Source organism: Pipistrellus hanaki, assembly GCF_964339955.1.
Source record: "Pipistrellus hanaki genome assembly, chromosome: 2".
Taxonomy (NCBI): Eukaryota; Metazoa; Chordata; class Mammalia; order Chiroptera; family Vespertilionidae; genus Pipistrellus; species Pipistrellus hanaki.
The window spans coordinates 125373079-125393416 of record NC_140504.1 but is presented as its reverse complement, the minus strand read 5'-3'; the positions used below and the strand labels follow the sequence as shown (position 1 = coordinate 125393416).

The 20338-nt window shown below is 41.2% G+C and overlaps 1 protein-coding gene across 5 annotated transcripts in view; it reads left to right on the top strand.

Annotated features, from left to right (window-relative positions):
* Positions 1-20338, top strand: part of ATXN1 (ataxin 1) — a 408748-nt gene that overhangs the window by 91829 nt on the left and 296581 nt on the right. For 4 of the 5 annotated variants that reach the window (XM_084872721.1, XM_084872719.1, XM_084872722.1 and 1 more), the window contains exon 3: positions 9645-9770. The exons of the other annotated variant lie outside the window; for it this stretch is intronic. The gene's annotated coding sequence lies outside the window, so the exon portion shown is untranslated. The remainder of the gene's footprint in view (positions 1-9644; positions 9771-20338) is intronic. 5 annotated transcript variants of the gene reach the window in all.

Below are 20338 nucleotides of genomic sequence, written 5' to 3'. Positions count from 1 at the left end.
CCAGAGTCTCATCACCCAACATTGCTCCACTGGTTTTCTTGATCCATTATGTCACCCTCCCTCAGTCGGGGGGCGGGCGGTTCTGAGCTCGTGGCACCTTCAGCTTCAGTTGGGTGGTCTGGGGAGTCAGGTGCTCAGAATTGAGAACAGGTGGGTGTGGGCAGCACAGATGTGAAAGCAGATGGAGGCATAAGAGAAGTGTTAGTCTAGCGTTGTCCTACTGTGTCATATGATAGGCTGTTTTGAGAACGTTGCCAGCCTAGGATTGCTCACTTCAGACGTTAAGAGCAATGGGACACTGGTGTCCACCAAACAAGAGCACCAGCCTTTTCCTAAGTCATGCCCGTGACTCAGAGAGCTTTCTTTTGTGGTGCAGCGCGCTGAGGGGTCTACCAAGACAGAAAAAGAGAACAGTGCTTCATAAACTATAATTACTCCAATGTTGCCATAAGTAAATATTTTAAATATACTAAAATGGCAACATCAGGAAATATGACTAAGAAGTCAATGTGCTACACACCCTTTTCTCCACTTTTGTGGTATTGAAAATTTCCACCAAGAATGATCTATGCAAAGAAGGCTAAGATCAGGCTGTTGCATTTCAGAGGAAGGCCCGATTTGCATGGTTCTGCAAATCCAGTGACGAGGCTTACATGTGGGAATCCGGCACTTAAGATAGAGTCTGTCACAGTGATTAGATGTGAGCCATTACAGCAGCTTTCCTTTCTTAACCTCTGCGCAGAAGTTTGACATGATAAAAAAAAAACACGGGTTCGCTCCAATTTATTTGGTTTGTCTGAGGGAAATGGGAGTTTTCTAGGCGACTGAAATGCCTCATGCGTTTGACGAAGTATAGAAGGGCTGTTGTTATTATCACTTGATATTAGATTGTATCATCTTATACGAAGTACGTAGCATAATTTTTCAAAGAGTAATTATGATGCTAATGGAATGAGCGGGATTCTCCTGTAGTCTGTGGTCCACGGACTTTTTCATGTTCTTTAAAAAGCTCTGAGCCAGCTGTGGCACTCAGGTTGAAAACGGAGATGTACAGGCCCCACCAATGGGACTTGGGCCTGCAGGTGATGGATGTCATTCAACACAGCTGAGTGTGATGAGTGGATTTCTGGGTGTACCCACACACATCTTTTTATTTTTACTTCTTTTGTCAGCAGTTCTTCTAAAATTAGTTCACATTAGGATGGACCTCATTCTCTCTCCTCTGACAATGTCACATCAATGGCATGCAGCTTCCTCCCCAGTGAACACCATTGATTGCAGTATAGACTACTCTTCTCTTAAAAAATATCTACTATTTCTGCTTGAATTACACTGCTAATTTTGTTTCATGTAGGACTGAAGGGAAAAATGTGTAAAAATCAATCAACATGAACATATAATACATGCCTGTGTCCTTTAGTCTCTGCCTCATGGGAGAAAAATAGGAGCAAGCATGCTCTTTTGTATCCAGCACCATGGAAAGTGCTGTGAGAGATTGATTCTGCAGGTCTTAAGACTACCCGCCATCTACTAACGGTTGTGAAAGATGGGGCACAGAAATGAAGCAATATTACCCACAGTTGCGGAGAGCAATGTAAGCCCATACTGACGGAGTCCCTCCCAGAGGTCCTTTGGGGACAGGGAGAGCTGGAGTGGTTCTGCAACAACAAACGTCTTGAGCCGGGTGTTGGGAAATGGTTATGACAGATCTAGAAAGGTATTCAACGTTTGTTGAATGGTTCCGGGTTCGCAGAAGGAAAGGCATCCAGGTGGGAGAAAGGAGGGCCGGGGGACAGGTGCAGCAGGAACAGTCTGACCTGAGGGAGCTCCTGGTGTAGAAAGCACCTGGAAAGGCTAATTAACACGACCTCCTTGCCTCCGGTGCCTCGCAGGTGACAGGCCTTCCCATTGCCCGTGTTGCATTGATGTGTTTGCAGAGAAAAGAAAGAGTTCATGCAGGCTGGGGGAACGGTGGGTTTTGTTTACAGAATGTGATTACCAGTGCTCCTGTCTCGTGACCTTTTAAGAATCAAAAGATTGGACTTTGCAGCACCCAGCATATGTAGCTTTTGAGAGAGACTTTTTCTTTGTGGCTGCTTTGGGGAAAGAATCCCCAAAAGGAGAGGGAGAGAGAGAAAAACATCTATGAGAGAGGGAAACATTGATTAGTTGCCTCCCAAAAGCAGCTCGTTTCTCTGAAATGCAGTCATTCCCCCTTATCCACAGTTTTGATTTCTGAGGTTTCAGTTATTTGGGGTCATCCGTGGTCAGAAAATATCAAATTGAAAATTTCAGAAATAATAAACTTATACATTTTAAATTGCTTGCCATTCTGGAGTAGGATGGTGAAATCTCTCCTTGTGTTTTCCCATTCTGCCCTGGATGTGAATCATCCCTTTGTCAAGTGTCTCTATGACATATAACCCCCACCCCCACCTCTACCCCCAAATTAGTCACTCAGCTAATTAGGTTATCAGACCCACTCTCCAGGTAGCCCAGGGCTTGTGTTCAAGGAATGGCCCCAAAGTGCAAGATTAGTGAAGCTTACTTTATGCGAACAGGTGAAAGTTCTCAAGTTATTAAGGAAATATAAAAATGTGAAGATGGCTAAGATCTCTATCCATGAAATTGTGAAGAAGGTAGAAGATATTCCTGCTAGTTTTGCTGTTGCACCTCAAACTGCAATACTTACAGCCACTGTGTATGATTAGTGTTTAGTTAAGATGGGAAAGGCATTAAATTTGTGGGTGGAAGACTTCAGCAAGGGATTCCCTGAGTGACACCAAGCCATGTACTGCAAGTAAGGGCTATTACACAGATTCAGGAGTAGGATGGGCATGTAATCATCTCTCATCATCACAAGAAGGGTGAGTACAGTACAATAAGGTATTTTGAGAGAAAGAGACCATAGTCATATAACTTTTCCCCCATTGATTATAGAGAGAGTGAAAGGGAGAGGGAGAGAGAGAAAAACATCTATGAGAGAGGGAAACATTGATTAGTTGCCTCCCAATACTCTCCTTGTCCCCAGCCAGGGATAGAACCTGCAACTTGGGTACGTATATGCCCTGATCAATGATCAAACCTACAACCTTTCAGTGTTCAAGAAGATGCTCCAATCAACTCAGCACACCAGCCAGGGTCCCAAAACCTTTATTGCAGTATAGTGTTATAATTGTTCTTTTTTTAATTATTGGTTATTTTTAATCTCTTACTGTGCCTGATATAAATTATCATAGTTATGTATGTATAGGAAAAAACATGGTGTATGTAGGGTTTGATACTATCTGAGGTTTTAGGCATCCACAAAGGATCTTGGGATGTGCATAAGGGGGCACTGCTGTGAACGTCAGGGGAAGAATTAGATAAAAAAGTTCAAAATAATTAATTGAAAATAAGGCAACATAGTGAGTTGTTAAGAGAGAATCTTCGATGTCAGAAAATTGAAGTTGGAGTTCTGAATCTGTTATTTACTTAGCCACTTGAGTATGTTATTTAGTTACATACACCTCCATTTCTTCATTTATTAAAAATAGTATAATGAAAGTATCCACCACCTGGGATGATTGTAAGGCTAAAGGAGATAATGTAATTTGAAGGATTAACATTTAAATATTAGCTATTATTGTTGTTATCATTATTACTAGAGGGCTGGTGCATGAAAATTCATGCATTTGGGGTGGGGGGGGAGGGTCCCTCAGCCTGACCTGCCCCCTCTCACAGTTTGGGAGCCCTCAGGGGTGGGAGACAACCCAGTGATTAGGGGAAGACGATGCCCTATCACACTTCTGCTGCTGCAACTGCTGGCAGCACAAGCCTCGGCTGGCCTTGGTTACCTGAGCCTCAGGTGGCCCTGGGTGGCTGGGCAGGTGCCATCTGAGGCTTGCCTGCGCCTTGGGCCTGCCCTGGGTGGCTGGGGAGCTGAGAGGACAAGGGGGCGCCAGAGGCAGGCATGTGGTAAGGCCAGGCCTGCCTGGAGGCTGGCTCGGCCATACTGCACACCTGCCTCCTCTCCTGAGGCTGAGGGGACTGGGCACTACCATCTTGTGGCTGTGGGTGCCGCCATCTTTGAGGGCATGGCAGTCAATTAGCATATTCCTTCCTTATTTGCTGTGGTCACTGCCATCTTTGAGGGTGGGACAGTCAATTAGCATATTCCCTCCTTATTGGCTGTGGGTGTCGCTATTTTTGCGATAGTGTGAGGGTCAGTTAGCATGTTCCTTCTTTATTAGATAGGATTGCATTGCATGTGTACATTAACACCCAAAATTAACTAGTGCTGTTTAGTAGTTCCTTTTATTTCTTAACAAATTAGTGGTTTATAACTGCATAGTTTCTTCATTAACTGATTTCATGAAACAGGTCTTTTTGAATGTCTGTCAGGATGCTTACAAAGTTCATTGTCTTCATTTAAAACAAATCCTTACTAGATTATTAACGCCTAGGTTGGAAGAAAGTATTTACTAAAGAAGTCTAAATCCTACACCTTTCACAGATTCTTACCTGGTAGAATTCAGAATTCAAGTAAACAGATGTGTTCTTCAGAGCTAACCCTGTCCTACTGTCCCCTCATGGTTCATGTCAGGGCCATGGCCAGCCTGGGTAAACAGCCCTTATTGGATTGGACCTGAAGGTCCGCCAGAGAGCTAGGCCTGGCTAGACTTGCATAAGCCAAGGGCAGGAAGGCAGTTCCGTTCTGTGGGAGGTGTCTGTAGAGCTTAGACGGTCTCGTCAGTCAGCAGTTGTCATTCTGAGAACCCGGAAGACCTGTGAGAGGTGCTCTGCAAGGTGAAAACTATTGTTATAACAGTACTCAAACATTATTTACCTATTTATTCCTATTCTCTCACAAGGGTATGGTGGAGTTTTTCAGAGGAAAAATGATGTGTGATGATGTGAATGAAATGTGTCCATTTGAAAGACCTGCATACCTTAGTGAACTGGTCTTATTTTCCAGGTGATCCATGCCTGGTGTGACAAAATCCTGCATGGTAAAAAGTCTGTCCTAAGTGCAAGATGAACCAATGAATTTTAATATAAAAGATTACAAGGAGCCCATTGAAATGTTTCAGATCCCAAATTGCCCTATCCTTTAAGAAACTACCACTTGTCAAGTATCAGTGTAATATGAAATAATTTCCACAATTAGCTCAAAATGAAGGCCCATTTTCCCCCTGTATTTCAAATAGCATATCATAGCAAATTGAATTTAGAGACACATTTGAGAATTTTATTGTTTTCTGTTAAGACAGACATGAAAGACATTAGCAGAAATGTAAATTAGTATCATCCTTCTCACTAACTTTTCTGTTTTAAAGAATGTTGTCATTTTTCCATAAAGATATGCCATTTTATGTAACATGCAGTTAAATAATTATTATTTATACTAAATGAGTTATTATAAATATAAATGGGTCAAAATGCATACTCTCTTCCCTCTTAGAGATTTGCAATACATACCAATACATCAACAGCCTTCAAAAGTGTTTCCCAAATTTATTTCAACCTTTTTAACCCTCTTTATTTTATCTTTGGCATAATGTAATGTTTCACAGTGGACTATAGCATCTAATAGAACACACTGGCTAATATATGATATATGCTACTCTCTCTGTTTTTCAAAAATAAAAAGCAAGATTTAGCAGGTACTTCTCTTTAAATCCATTATTAAGAGGGTGGCCCAGAAAAGTTTACCAGCTAACCCAATTCTCTTTTTAAAAGAGAAAACCACTCATATTTCATCCTATTATACTATTTTGCTTATAGCCTTCAAAGCTGTTTCCACTTATGTTTCCAAACTCATATGTTTTAAAAACCCTGTTTTGGATATTTCTGTGTGTTAATTAGTAGCATCTGCTCCTGTGTCATAAAACAAAGTGATCCCGTCCCACACTGATTGCCCAAATTGCAGGTTAAGTCCTGGCAGCCTAGCGGTGGAGCTATTACTACTGTTTGGTCTTTTTAAATGGCAAAAAGTACCGTTCATGATGCATCACATGCCTCTATAAAACACAGTCGCTTTTTGTAACAGAAGGATTTACAAATGGCAGTGAATTTTGTTGCATTTTTATGATATTTTCTTTCCAGTCCTTTGGTTTCCATTGGTTATGGGCACAATGCTAACAGTTAAGGGAAAAGTATCCCACAGAATGAAGAACATGCTCCTGCCGGCTAAGTGCTGGCATTCCCCTTCCACAAAACAGGGCGATAAAGCAACCAGCAAGTTCCTTTATGACAACAATGCCATTCTAAATCTGTCTCGGGGTAGAAGCGTGGAGATCATTTCTTTCGCTTTCTGTGCTGCATGCGTCTGTCAGGCCAAGAATGGGAAAGTCTTGATTTGTGATAATAATTAAGGGGACAATAGCCATTGTACTGTGTATAGTTCAAGAGCTTTTTTATGTTTTGGCTTTGCTTAAAAACTTAAATTAAAACTTACTTAAAAACTTAATATTGTTTAAGTCCTTAGTGACTTTCCATTGCAACTCTGCTGCTGCTTCTGCTTATAACTGTTCAGAAAATTATCACAGAAATGCTTATAAAATTTTCCCTTATCACTTCAAAAATTCAAACAAATTTTTGAATTTTTTGAATTATGTGGCTGTCTTATTCAATATCTTGTTTTTTAAAAAACCACTGAGTAATTTTAGGGAGAACTCTTGACGTGTGCCAAAGGACACTCAGCCTTTAGCAATACCTATTGGAGCATTTACAGACTGCACTGGAGATTCTCTCAGAGTTAAATTAGCCAGATTAACCAGCCTGAAATGAAAGGACCGTGATTTTACTTTTCACACAGCAAGAGACCACTTTCCCATTTTTTAAAAATATATATATATTTTTTATTGATTTCAGAGAGGAAGAGAGAGGGGGAGAGAGATAGAAGCACAATGATGAGAGATAATCGTTGATTGGATGCCGCCTGCACGCCCCACCCTGGGGATCCAGCCCACAACCCAGGCATGTCCCCTGACCCAAAATCGAACTGTGACCTCCTGGTTTATAGGTCGACGCTCAACCACTGAGCCATGCCGGCCAGGCTTCCTTCCAACTTTTTTGACAGTTGAGTATAGATTGTGGTATATTTGGGAAATCAAAAACAGAAGAATTGTGGAGCTCTGTGGCAGGTTAAGAAGTTGGGGGAAAATGCACATGGGCCATTGTCTGTATGAACTAGAGAAGGGAATACTTTCTGCAGTGAAAGCTTGTTTATACAGAGACTCTCAATGCTCAGGCATATCTGTGAATGCTCCAGGCCCCCGTTGTTCTTTCCTCCTTTCTAGACTTTTGGTCTTATCTCTATTTATAACGTCACCTGGCAAACAAGAATGGGAGGGCAAAGGAGAGGAAAGGCAAGCGGTTTGTTTTGTTAGTGATTAGCAGACTGCTGAAAAGTTTGCTGAAGAAGGGAAGTGTATTGAACTTCTGCTTAAAACGAGGTGTGCAGAATTTTCCGTGGGTTTTCTTTGGATAAAAATCGTCTCGTTCTTGTGGGACTATGTGTAATTGAGGGTCAGCTATAAATCACAAATTAAATCACTTCCAACTCCTTTACCTTGACAGGGATAAGAATGGAAAATCTTGTCATTGAGATGGTCCTTTTTTTTCCCTTCTTTCTCTTCTACAAATAGTATAAGCCTCTGGGCATCAGACTTTGGCAGCCAGTGGAGGGCCCTGAGCTAATAATGGAGCTGTTCTGCTTCTCCAAGTTAGATTTTGCTCTACTTGATGACAAGAATATAATCCCAAAATGAATTTCTTTCTTTAGGGCAAAAACAAAACAGAAAAAGAGAGAGTGTGTGTTTTCAGTACCATGAAAAGGTGTTGTGCTTACGATAAACTTTTCAAACCAACACCACATTCCATTCTGTTCAGCAACCTTATGTCCAGTAAGACTCAATGGGCATGAGCAGTTAAACCCCTAATCTAGTCAAGGCACAAATTAACTTGCTGTGTGACTCTAAGAGGGCCAACAGCTTCATTTGCCGAAGAATTTTGAACTAGATGGCAAAGACACTTTCTATTCTAGAATACCAAGATACAGACCTGGTAACATATAAGAGAAAGGCAACAGTTTATTTTCAGTAAAACAAGATTGATATCAGACAATAACTGGCAGTGGGCTTGCTTTAAATCCTCTTCTCTCCAAATTCTGTTTTTACCAAAACTAAACTAAAGACAGTTTGTCATGCTTTGAACTTCCTGGCTTATGTTGATTCCTATCAATGTGTTCCTATTACACTTTTGAGTGGGAGCTGATTACATTTCATGAAAAGTGCTCAGGAAACAAATCCAATCGTTAGGACCCCACCTTCGCTGAGAATTGATAGAGCCAAGACAAGAAAGAAAGACTGTCCTGTCAGGCAGGCGCTCCTCCCAGTAGAGTGAAAATATAATGGTCTTATTCTCCATGCACTTGTTTAAACATTAACCAAGAGCAGCGTTCTCCTCCTCCTCCAAGGTTTTAAGTGCCTCCATGAACTTAACCACAGTTATATACAACCCCCCAAAGTCCCTTTCAAACATGTTGAGTGTTCTATAAAGCGGTAGCTTCACAAGTCTTTCAAGGAACTCATTTTGCATATAGCAGCCTGGAGAGGCATAAAAGTATACCGGCCTCACCGCTAGGCTGTTTGATGGTGAGGTCATGGTGATTGCCCAGGGACCTTTGGAGATGCGTAGAGTGTAGACGTACAATAGGAAGCAATCAGGGAGTTAGAGAACTGGGGGACAGCCAACGGACTTTCAGAACAGCCAAGAAAGAGCTCATAGAAGGCTGAAAAAGGATGCACACATCTTTTGAGGACAGCTTCCAAGAGCTCAAATGGGCATTGTCAAAAAACAAACAGTGGGGTGGATTTGACTAAGCATCTGGAACTAGAACAACGCCCTGTGACAAGTGAGCGTTTTTGAAACTCTCAGGCAGAAGAGAACTTTTCAGAGAGACCTTGTCACACACACACAGTTCGAAGGCGTAGGCTCTGCCAGCTGCTCTGAGTGGGGTAAAGAGGCATGCATATTTTAACCGTTCATTTCATATTCAGTGTGTCAAGTACATGCTGCTTTCCAACTTGGGTGGAGAAGGTCTTGATCAAGATTTTTCAAGAGTCAGAATGAAAACATTAATTTCTTGTTTGCAATGGAAAATTTCTTCTCCCTTATTCTTTGTTTTGTTCAATCCCATTAGCCCTTTATTTAAAAATATTCATAGTATTTCACTTAGTCTGAGTTTAACGGGCAGAATCAGGTGGATTTTAATTTGAAACAAAACTCTCTCCACTCTCTATTCTTAACAAACTGTATTTTAGTATTTTTAATTATTTAAACATAAGGAATCCTTCTTTACTTATTTCAATTAGTAAACTTGAAATTTTGCAGGCACATTCCCACTGGTGTATATTATAATTTTCAGTACCTACCCAGAGAGTGCTTTGTTTCTTCTTTTCTGCTCTCCCCCCATCCAGAATTTTAGGGTACCAGAGGTAGATCAGTTGCCCGATAGCTTCATCCTGGTAATTAATATGCTTGTTTGAGGTTATAAAATATACATCTCACAAAAGCTAGGGATTTCCCCCTGAATAGCTACTGACTGCTTCAAGTGGCATTCTCATTCTGAGTTGGTGTTTTGTTTTGTCTTATTGCAGCATATTGGAGCAAAATGAGAGAGTTTATTTTGAGACCTCCAAATTAGTGCTGCTCCGGACCATGAGCAAGAGAGAAAGTGTGGACTTCAGCATGCACGAATGGTCTTGAAACACAAGTGGTTTTGGGTAAGTCATCTGAAAGCCTTGGTCTTAAATTTCATCAGTCACCATTTATTTGGTGTCCCAGGACATCTTATTCAAGTGCATGGCTATTTCTCTACAGCCCAAGCCACAGGATGTTTGCGAAAGCTTTGTTCTATTGAAGGAGAGCAATGAAATTGACTTAGTTGTGTTAGTTTCTCCCATGTGCAGAATAATAGGATCTGAGTAGAATACATTTGTCATTAGAAAAAGACCAAAAAGAGAGAGAGAAAGAGAGAGAGAGGGAGAGAAAGAGAGAGAGAGAGAGAGAAAATGCGAACAACTAAACACACACACACACTCACACACACACTCACACACACACACACATCCCAAACAAAATAACTACATTTTCAGATACTTCATTTTATCTGAGAGCATAGGCAGTGGTTCCCAATGTGGGGCACATGCCCCATGGGAATGGGGGGCACAATTTGACTTTTAAGGGGGGCAATTCGAGAATGAGTCATTAACTGATTTTTTTTGCATTTCTATGGTTCTAGGGGCATCATTTACAGTATATAAATATATATTGTGACATATTTATACATTTCAGTTCTCTATTATATGTTTTGTAACTTTATTTGGTATTTTTATATCACTTCATATTAATATTTTTAAACAGTTTCTTAGTGATTTCTTCTTCAATACTTCAGCTGCCTTTTTGTTCTTTTATTTTTCTCTTTCATGGATGCCATGTTTTTGGAAGAATGTTAAGACCAAGTTAATGGCCTTTTAGGCTTCCTCCACATGAATAGGAGTTCACTTTTTGAATAATAAGAATTATATGTCACAAAGGGGGCATCAGGATTTTAGAGATGCTTAGGTGGGGCATGGCTGAAAAGGTTGGGAAGCACTGGCATGGTATTCATCATACAAGAGACCTCAGATTCAATTTGATGGCAAGTTTGTGACCCTGTAATGAAGTATTGGGATGGGCAAAGATGAGAAGCATTGGGAGTTTCCAAATCCTGCTCAACGAATGTTTATTGAGCACCTTTTAACTAAACACGGTACCCTGAATGACAGTCTTATTTTGGAGTGAAATTTAAACACTCTGAACAATTTCAAACCACATACCAAAATAATGTGGACTTCCAAGAAAGATTTGTCAGCCTAGCTTATTGTATTTTTTGGAAACGGAGTCTTTTGGTTGAAGCCCAGTTCTGCCCACCTATTTTAGTGACCTCGGACAACTTACTCATCTTCTTAGAGTGAGTCACCTTATAACAGGAGGATATGCCTCCCGGGATCACCATAGTCTTATGCAAATTTAAAATTCAACAGTCCACCCTAGTGAAGTTAATTGAATAATTATATTGTTTTTAAAAATATATATTATATGGATTTTTTACAGAGAGGAGGAGAGAGGGATAGAGAGTTAGAACCATCGATGAGAGAGAAACATCGATCATCTGCCTCTTGCACACTCCCCACTGGGGGTGTACCTCGACTGGAATTGAACTTGGGATCTTTCAGTCCGCAGGCCGACGCTCTATCCACTGAGCCAAACCGGCTTCGGCTGAATAATTATAGTGTTTGATTGATTTTTGATCCACAGAATTTACAGTAACGAGGGTAAAATTAAAGAAATTTCTAAAGCACATGATTTTAGTAAAATACCAGATGCTGGCTGGAATTGGTGTTTGGATTTTTGCTCAACAGAATTTACAGATGACCCTAGTGCAGTGGTTGGCAAACTCATTAGTCAATAGAGCCAAATATCAACAGTATGATTGGAATTTCTTTTGAGAGCCAAATTTTTTTAAAATTAAACTATATAGGTAGGTACATTGTTATTAGCTTAATTAGGGTATGTGGTATTTTGTGGAAGAGCCACACTCAAAAGACCAAAGAACCGCATGTGGCTCTCGAGCTGCAGTTTGCCAACCACTGCCCTAGTGGGTCATCTCTGCAGAGGGGCTCTAAGATCAACCATGTGGAGGAAAGGGTCAGACATGGGGACCCCCCTGCCTCTGGCACCGATATGTGAGCCAGCCCTTGGGTCAAGCAGGCCTTGCACTGTCTGTGGTTAATAATTCATTTCTGGCAGCACAGTGTTAAGTGAATATCATATTTGAAAACATGTGATAGGCTTGTGTTGAATGATTGTCCTTTTTGGTTGGAATCTGTTTCCTTCTGTGTTTGCTCTCGCCATGTTATGGGTTACCTGCCAGTCCTTGAACCTCATAGAGCCCCAAACCTTGAGCCATAGAGCCCCAACCTTTGTTTTATATTGATGGCTCAGATGTCACTTGTTAGCAGGTGGCTGCCTCAGAGTGGAACATTATTTGGGTTTCATAATGGCATTTTTTTTTCTCTTACAAATGTTAAATTATGAAGTGCAGGATACCACATGAAGGCCACAGAATAAAATTGCAAACTGTGTTATCTGGAAATGCCAGTTTTATAATTCTCCTATTGACACTGTCCTCCCTGCAGTCAACATCAGAAGCTTCTCTACCTGCTCAGCAGTGTCTTCTATCCCAGGCTAGCTTTATGTAGGCCGCAGGTGTGGCCACCGTGGCAGGCTGAAGCAGGAGGTTTGGTTAAGACTGTGGTTGGCAAACTGCGGCTCGCGAGCCACATGTGGCTCTTTGGCCCCTTGAGTGTGGCTCTTCTACAAAATACCAAGGCCTGGGCGAGTCTATTTTGAAAAAGTGGCGTTAGGAGAAGTTTAAATTTAAAACATTTGGCTCTCAAAAGAAATTTCAATTGTTGTACTGTTGATATTTGGCTCTGTTAACTAATGAGTTTGCAGACCACTGGGTTAAGATGTTTGCATGGGGCTGTCCCTTCCTCTCCCAAGTTCTGCCTGACCCCTAAGCCTGATGCTCCTTCACAAAGTCTTTCCTGAATGCTCACAGCTTCACTGCCCACCCTTCCTTGTGAACTCCCATAACAGGTAGAGCTCGCATCACAAACGAGAGTGCGGCTCTGCCTTGCTTTTGGGTGGTTGTCCTCACGCCATCTGGTTGCAGGCTGCTTGAGGGCAGGAGTCAGGTCATAGCCCGTGTCTCTCCCAAGTAGTCCGGCTCCAGGGCCTCCTGACAGAGTCACCTGGCTGCATGGATTGAAGCTGCAGATTCAGCAGCGCCGGGCTGGATGAGTCAGAATTGCTGGAGATGCTGAGCCCAAGAAACTCACTGCAGATCGCTCTCTCTCGCACCCTGAGGTTTCCTAACGACCGAGTCTGCTTCCTCACCCTGCTCTGTGCCTTCTCACCCGCAGCACAGGGCCCAGGTCGCAGCTCATCAGAGCTGCCCAGGAAATATCTGCTGGTTGATCTGAGCATCATCAAACCATGATGGTTACATTCACCCTTTAAAAGGCCTGGCCTTTCAGGATGTGGAGTCAGCGTATTCTCTGAACCCTTGAAAACCTCAGTTTATCTAAATGTGTAGTGTTTTCCCCAGGTCCAAGGCTCTCTTATGTCCCTTTCTCTTCAACCACTCACCCTGGCTGTCCTCAGTGATAGTGTTTCCCGCTGCCTACAGTGATACGGCAGGAAAAGCAGATCCAGGGAACTCATCTGGAGTGACAGGGTAGCAGAGGTCTGAGGATGGCGGTGCTGTGGTACCCAGGAGCCTTATCCTTGGCTCCCAAAGCCACACCTGCTGCCCTTGGCAGGTTATGTTGAATGAGATTTCCTTCAGCTGTTAGGGCTCGCAGGTGGTATGTGTTGGTGGCCAGAGACAATCCCATTGCTGAAAGAGAGAAAGCTAAGCTGTCGTGGACACACATCAAAGCGCCCACGGTGGCCGTGGCCGATTTAGGATTCGAATCGATGTTCGCAGGCTGTGGGAGTGTCTCCTGGCCCCCCTCGTTCCCTCCCTCTTGGCTCCAGCAAGGGCAGGCCTGGCCTTGGATGATGCTACATAGATTTTCAGGGTGTCCTTGCTCCTGAATGCCCTTGCTGGTGGCTGCAGCCCTGGTAGAAGATAGGACAGTTAGTTCAAGTGGAAAACCAAACAGAAGAACTCAGAAGCCCAGCCAGCCTATAAAGGAACAAGTCAGGTACTCTGGAAATTTATTAGCTGTTTAGGTAACCACAACCCAGTGCATTCAACCTTTTTCTGCAACTTTTCTTTGGCTCTTGCCTCTTCACAGTTTCCCTCAGAGAGGTTGTGCGGACACTGAACGGGTGTGTGTTAAAAGGCGCCCTCATGCAGTGACTGGAAAGCATCCTCTTCTGGGTCTGCATCGGGTTTTGACGATGGGAGGCAGCTGAAAGGTGTAATCGAGTGGATCTGGAACCGTCTTTTTCTCATGTTCTCAGCGAAGGGAAGGAAAAGCAGCAGGTTCCCAAAGCAGTGTTAAGGGCAAAAGAGGCTTTTTAACCTGTGCTTTATGGAGACCTGGCTAGCTTTTCCTCCGCATAGCTTCCTCCAGTGGGCGGTGGGGAGAGGGCTGCTTTTGTGACGCAGGAGGCAGGTGCACAGTCTGTCGGCGCTGGAAGGGAGATGCACAGTTGTTGATGTGTCTTTGAGCCTTTGTTGAAGGCTTTCAGGTAGAGGAATAACGAGGGACAAAATTTAAGAAATTATAAAGCCCATGATTTTAGCAGAATACCAAATGCTGGCTGGAATTGCTGTTTGGCGGCCTTTAGCCGTGCATGGACCATTTCCTTAGCAGTAGCCATCCGCATTTGGCAGAGAGAAAAACTGGTTCTAAAAGAGCATCTGTCTGGTTCGAAACTACTATGTCACTTGTCCTGCCGACCATGAGACCCCCTGGAGCATTGCAGGATTTCCAAATGGTCACTTAAATCCTGGGTGCTGTTTTCTCAAGGCAGTTACAAGGAATTAAAGAGCCAGGCCCATGTCTTCCCCGAAGGTCATCGTTAGAAAGCTCTTCAATGCTTTCCAGCTCTGGGGAGTCAGATACCTATCACGTACCTGAGCCTGCGTTCCGTAAAACATACCCAGCATACGCCTTCTGTGAAATGTGTTATAGCTCGCTCCTCCGGCCGATGCTATCGCGAGCTAATTGCATCAGCCCTTCAGAGGAGCCCCGTGGTTTGGTATAACTGTGAGTAAAACCACACCGGTTGAGGAAATGCAGTGCATTGTCTTATAATAGGCATCATCAAAACAGATGTTGGTTTACTTGGAAGATATCTTTCCTTGGTGACAGTTTGAGAGCTTTGAAGGGAGGTGTTTGATGTGCATCAAAATAAGTTAGAATTAAACTGCCACGTTGGCACACTGTTGGAGTGAAAACTGAAAGAAACTCGCTAGTATTCGTTCCCGAACATGTTCTCCCCTAAGGCACCATCATGCCATGACATCATTGTCAACTCTGCTCTGCAGATGACAATCCAGACTCTCTCTTTCTCTCCTGAGTTAAGACCATTGGCTTCCAACTTCCTCCAAATATCTTCAGTTGGATGTCACATAGGTGCCACCACCTTGAGGCCAAACCTACACTGTCCCTTTCCAGGTTCCTTGTTTAGAGAGACATGATCAACCAGTCATTGGTGCTGGACACCATTTCCTCTTCCTATGTAGTTCATCCCTTGACCACATGCTGTAGTTTTACCTGTTAAATATTTCTTCTGCTCACTCTTCTTCCGCCCCCTTGCCGTTGTTCTGTTTCAGGTCATTATCATCACGTGCCTGGACTACTGTAGCCACTTCCAAAAGAAGCCACTTGCTTTAAGTCCTTCCTGTGTTCTATTCATCCCACTATGTTGAGAATTATTTTCCTAAAGAAATGGGTAGTTGAATTATTGCCATTCCTGAAAAACCTTGATAGCATGTGGAAGTATGGAAAAGTGTTTCTAGTACAGTGTTAAGTATAAAACTCCTACTTCAAAATTGTATATGCAGGGAGTCCCCCAAAAATGTATATTTACTTTGAATATAATAATAAAGGTAGTGTATGTTAAAATACATTTCATTTAGCAGCTATCAGCTGTTAAAGTACATATGCATTTATTTTTGGTGACACCCTGTATATATGGAGGACAAAGAAACAATGAAAATGTTTGTCTGTCAACAAAGACTAGAAGTAAAGCAAAAAATGAAAATGTTCGTAATATTAGAGTGGTTAATACTTTTTTTTAACAGATACTCCTTTGGTATTTTCCAGAAATAATGAATGAATATGATGAAGTGAAAGGAAAAATTGAAAGGATTTTGTTAATTTCCCTTTCCTAGAAGGTAAAATGTGATCTTCATTGCATGACATTCAAGCCCCTGAGGAATTGATTATCAATTTACCATTTAAATCTCATTGCCCATCCTTCCTATTTCTCCACACAATATGTTTTTCCTTTCTAAATATACTATATACTAGAAGGCCAATGCATGAAGATTCATGCAAGAATGGATCTTCCTTCCCCTGGCTGCAGGTACTGCCTTTGCTCCAGCTGGAGCCGTCTTTTCCGCCTTCCTACACTGCCCAGAGGCCCAGAATGGCTAGGGCAGTGCGGAATGCCTAAGTCGAAAGCATCCTGCCCTGACCCCAGCCACTCAGCACCTGTGTATAGAAATTAACCAGCCATCTTTGTTGGGTTAATTTGCATACTCACTCCTAATTGGCTGGTGGGTGTCTCGAAGGTATGGTAAATTTGCATCTTTCTCTTTTATTAGTGTAGATTTTAATAACCATGCCTTTCTCCATATTGATTCTTCTACCTGAAATTCTCTCTCTCTACAAGGTGACTTCCTCATTCATTAAGGTCTAATGGAAATGTCCTTTCACTCTGTTAGCGCTATGCATTGATATTTTTTTGTTTATGTACATATTTTTGTGGCTGGTTCATGCAGATAGTGATTGCTTTATTTTAAACATTGTATTGCTAGTATTAAGCCAATTTCTGTACATAATAAAGCTTAATAAATATTTATGGATGATAAAAAAAGAAAACTAATCCAGAAATATACAAGTAATTCTTCAGGTAAGATTAAAAAAAATTTTTTTTAGATAAACTCAGTGCTAATTACTATGTTGTAAAAATTACAAAAACTAGATATTTTTGATTAAGCAATTTTTACAAAAGTAGTTGTATTCAACATCAGGCCATTTCAACTAAACTTCAAAAGTGATTCTTTAGTATTTGCAAATTCTGTCTTCAGCTTCTTAGGCACATTTGTGAAGTTACTAGAAATTACTTTTTAAACTGTTTTGTGTCATGAAAAACCCTATCAGCCAAATCAGAAATCCAAAGAGCTGACACATCCAGAGCTGACAACATGACATGAAAGTGTGAATTGTTTTTTCTTAAGCAAATTTAAAAAGCCAAGACTGGATAACATTAAAGGATTGATGTATCTTTTTCAATTCTGAAAGGCTATTCTACTCTAGGAATATACCAGTGCTTGTTACTTTTTTTTTTCATTTCTAAGAATTCTATTTAGTTAAAATAGCAAAGGAGAAAAAAAAATCTTGGCTTAAATAAAATGAAAAGTCATCTCCAAAGTTAAGTTGGCATCATCAAAAGATTTTTTTGAAAGGGAGGAGTAGGATGCTTTATAATATCACATGATAAGAAGCCACTAAAGAAAATCGTCATTTGCTAGGAATTCAGGATGGGATTTTATGGTGATTAATATGTGAGGCATGCTATACATTTTTTAGATAATCTTTTGACATTAAGTAAATATAATTTAATACTATATATTTCATATATATATATATATATATATATATATATACATACATACACTATATTTTTCCATTAATATTTTAGTTAGAATTAGTAAGTTGAAAGAGAATTTCAACTTGAGATTTGCCAATTTTTTTGCATGATATTTTTACCCAATTTTCAGTTTTTTTGCCTATAAAATCATGACAAAAGTTGCACCATTGTTAGGTTAACAAGTTTACATGTACTGATTAATATTGTCTTGGGAACATTATAGACCACATCACTTTTCAGCATTTCATACAGTTGATCTTTGTTTTGCACATTGAAGAACCTTTGCTGAATTTCTTATTTTTTTCTGTCTTGAGCATTGCATGCATTTGAAAGCCTAGCTCTTTGACTAGTTAGAAGATCCAACAAGAAATCTACCATGGCTCAGGTGAATGAGTGCAGACTCAACAGTTCATCTTTAGTTATTCTCTGCTGCACCATCTATGGGGCTGCAAACTTTTCTGCTTACTGCTGTTCATTTACCAAGAGGTACTGGCTATCGAATTGCTCTTTTGTGAGAGCCAGTATGCGAAAGCAACCTAAATATCTAGTGACAAAAACCCAAGAAGGTGATAGACTATTGCAGTTTTCATTACAGCTGCAGGGCCTTCTCGATGTAGCAGGTGCTTATCTTCAGCTACCCTCTGCAGACCAGGTGTATGGGTCCGTGGAGTGAGATTGCGGCTGTAGCCCAGCTAAGGTTGTCTAGCGTGGGTGAGCATAAGCAGAAGTAAGCATAGGAATCTCAATTAGGAAGGCTGCAAAGGAGAAGACAACTCTTCGTGACGCTTTAAGGATATACATCCAGAATAGAATACCTTGATGACTTCAATTTCAAAATCTAGCCCTTAGAAAATTGTTTACAGTCATGGTTGATTTTTCTAGTAGTACACAATAAAATGCTATGTAATGCTTTGGGGAAACAATATAATGCCGTGCTTAAGAGCATAGGTTCTTGAGGCAAACTTCCTGGGTTTGAATACAAATCTGCCACTTAATTGTATCTGACATTTAGTAGCTATGCGATGTTGAGCAAGTTACCTAACCACTCTGGGTCTCAGTTTATCCATCCATGAAATGGGAAAAGTAAAATAGCCTCTCTATCAGAGTTATCAAAACTAAAAGAGTTAATGCATGCAAAGCTTTTTTTAAAAAATGCCAGCTGTTATTATCATGTCACTTGCAGAGTATTCACACAGTTACTTAGTTCATAATACAATTTTCCAGCCTTGACTTTATTCTTAGTGGCTTCCTTCAAATTGAGGTTATGGTTTTTTACTCAGGGAAGGTGAAACGTGACTGAGTTCAACTAGGGAAGGTGGGAACGCACAGGAGTGAGCTGTTTGGTCTAGTTAGAGCGTGGTGAGCACGTGGAGGAGGTATTTGAGCCACACTTTAACTGTGGTTAGTATCGCAAGGGCCAGAGGTGGGAGCAAGGTGTCCCAGGCGAGAGGGTGAGTAAACAAAGGTGAGGAGAAGGGAGAGGGCAATTTGTGATTGAGGAATGCTGGGGACCGGTTTGGGACAAGTGGAAGTTTTGTGAGGTGGAGTAATGGGAGATGGGGAGAAAAGGCAGGTCAATTTGCTAATTTTATGATAATAATTAATATGGCCCTGGCCAGGTAGCTCAGTAGGTTAGAGCAAGCATGTTAGACTCAAAGACTAACATGGGCCAATAAATAAGGTTTCAGTTTATGTGGGCTGCAAAAAAACAAAAGCAATTTTCATATAAAAGTAGGTTTATTTAGATAGAGACATGCTGAATACAAAGGCTGAAATAAATGAGTAATCATTAACATAAAATAATAGAACATTTTAATAAAAATCAATATTTTTTCTTGAACATTAACTTACCAGACACTGAATAACTGCACAAATTAATAAGCATAACACAAATAAACCTATTTTTCCTGTTCTCCAAAAGTGAAATATTTCCTGTTGCGCACACCAGATAAGTTAGTCCAAGACTAATGACATGGCAATCGGCTGCTAAAATATTTGCTGCTAGTATTAGTGGAGAGAAATGGTGTGCTTGTACATAAGGCACATAGGGAAATGAATGCAACATGATTATAGTAATCGTCATTAGTGAACATTGTAGTTCGTTATTAATAATTATGTATAACAGAATATTGTAAAAATTAAGAAATTTTTATAAAAACATTTCTTACATACCATTATATTGGCTTGGCCACAAAAATATTTGTTGTGGGCCGCATATGGCCCGTGGGCCACAAATTTGACATGCTTGGGTTAGAGTAGGGGTGTCGAACTCAATCAGAGAAGGGGCCAAAATCTAAAATCCAGCCTAAATCGCGGGCCGAATGGTTTACTGAACAGTCATAAACTGACAATGTCATAAACTGACAGCGGAGTGCAGTGATGACAGCACGGTGCGGGCCACATTGCAAGGCCTGGCGGGCTGGATTTGGCCCGCGGGCCTTGTGTTTGACACTTGTGGGTTAGAGCATAGTCCCTATAAGGCAAGGTTGTTGGGGATTTGATCTCCAGTCAGGGCACATACAAGAATCAATCAGTGAATGCATAAATAAGTGGATTTGTTGTTCCCCCTCTTTCTCCCTCCATCTCTTCCTCCATTCCCTTCTCCCTCTAAAATCAATTTAAAAAATTATTACTATGAACTGTTAATTGAGTAGCTACCTTACACCAGATTCTGTGATTGTTGCTTTACATCATTGAGCTCAGATCACAACTCCCCATAAGTTATAGCCCCATTTTTACAGATGAAAACAATTGAATTAACCCCATGCTAATGGCTGGAAGTTTCTCGTAGGTGGTGACTGGCCATGGAAGGTTTTAGAATGGGAGACGTTACGATCAGGGTGGACAGTGATTTCCTCACCTACTTTGTTAGACTCCGAGTTCTCTCAATTAAAGATGTCTTATACTC